The sequence below is a fragment of the Rhinopithecus bieti genome, unplaced genomic scaffold (genome assembly GCF_001698545.2).
Source record: "Rhinopithecus bieti isolate Rb0 unplaced genomic scaffold, ASM169854v2 scaffold_52030, whole genome shotgun sequence".
NCBI lineage: Eukaryota > Metazoa > Chordata > Mammalia > Primates > Cercopithecidae > Rhinopithecus > Rhinopithecus bieti.
In genome coordinates this window covers 800,995-803,018 of record NW_016821228.1, presented here as the reverse complement: position 1 = coordinate 803,018, position 2,024 = coordinate 800,995, and positions in this window count along the sequence as shown.

The window sequence follows — 2,024 nt, the reverse complement described above, 5'->3', positions numbered from 1 at the left end:
GTGTGAGGCAAAACTTTAACCACATCACTGGCCTGTACTGCCATAAGCTTTTCTCAATCCTTGCTTGAAAAGATTACCTTTAACTCCTACTTCAACTCAGATAATTCTCCGTGAATAACACTAGCATTAAATAACATTGGAGTCTAATTACTTATGTATGCTTCTCTCCCACAATCATGCAAACTCTTTAAGACCAAAAGATTCACAGTCGGATCCTTAGCACCTATCATTGTGCCTGGCAGGTTGCCAGAGTTTTTGGATCCAGGGGTCTTTAAATATTGTGTGCTGATTCTTCTCTGTGCAAGATATGTTATCAGTCCACCTAAGTTACCCAGTGACTCCCTAGGCCCAAAGGATATGAAATTCAGGCTATGGATCCAACCGGAGCAGAAAAAGAGTGACTTCTCTCCCATGATTTAAATATCAGAGGAGATGTGCAGGACAGAGGGTTGGCTATTTCCAATGTTCTTGTATTTAAATGGCAAGTATAAGCCTACAAAGATTACAAAGGGTGTGAGTCTCCTACCAGGCAGGGAAGGTGCCTGGTAACTTGGGCAGGAGGGTCAGCCAGAGAAGGAACGTCGGCAAGACAGGCTTCCCCAAATTCATGCCATGCCTTGCACTGGCTCTCAAATTAAGAAAATTTAAAAGCAAAGGAAATAACCAATTTCGAAAACAAAAGAGAAGGTAGAAAATATATTTTTAAAATACAGGATTTCTCTGATGTAAGCAGAAAGGGTAAATCACTGTGGTTAACATAAGGCAATTTTCCTAACTCTGCCACTATCTGAATACTGGATTAGCTATTAGCCATCCAGTTAATTATACTATACATATTAAATATGATATGTGTAAGAATGGATGGATGGATAAATAGATGATCTGCCTTAACTTCAAAACAATAGCAGGATCGGTATGATTACATGGACTAAAAAAGAAAAGCTGCTTGAAATCAAGTAATTCCATACTGATGATCTCAGGCATGAGCGAGCAAACAACTTTGAATGTGATGTGAGCCCTTTGTTTCATATGTTTGTCTCATGTGGCTTCCCTTTCAGTTCTTAACTGTCAAAGAAATGAGATGAAAACACAAAAGCTGATCCCTGAAGGCTGGGCTTGGGGGCTCATACCTGTAATCCCAGCACTTTGGGAGGCCGAGGCGGGCGGATCACGAAGTAAGGAGTTCAAGAACAGCCTGACCAATATGGTGAAACCCCGTCTCTACTAAAAATACAAAAATCTGCCGGGCATGGTAGCGCACACCTGTAGTCCCAACTACTAGGGAGGCTGAGGCAGGAGAATCGCTTGAACCCGGGAGGTGGAGGTTGCAGTGAGCTGGCACCACTGTACTCCAGCCTGGGTGACACAGCGAGACTCCATCTCAAACAAAACAAACAAACGAACAAAAAGCTGACCCCTGGTAACCTAACCTTTATGTGCTCAAAGTCCAAAGAGGGAGAGAAATCACAATAATAAGAAAAGAGAAAAAGAGGAGGACACCCAATTGAAAGAAGCTATTTTGTTCAAAGACATAGAAGTTAGCAATAAAGAAATTTACTGTTAAAAAAAAAATCACTCACATTCAAGGCAATAACATATTGAGGTCTGTACATTGCAGCAATAACGAAAGCAAAAGATAGGAATTAGCCTTCCCCAAACAACTGCAAATACACAAAGTGTAGGATTGTTAGATAAAATACAGGACCCACAGTTAAATTTCAATTACAGAAAAACAATGATTCTTTTAGTCTAAGTCTCTCCCAAACATTTCATGAGGTATGATTCTACTAAAATATTCTTTATTGTTTGTAGAAAATCTAGATTTAACTGGATATCCTGCATTTTCACTCGCTAAATCCAGCAATCCTACCTGCATGTCCATCTATATCTGAATTTCTAAACACATACAAAAATATCATTCAGCTTGTCATAAAATCACACTCAAATGCCCATACTCTGACAGCTGTTCAGATGCTAATACACAGTTTCCTGCCATTTGCAGCAAAAAAAAAAAAAAAAAAAAA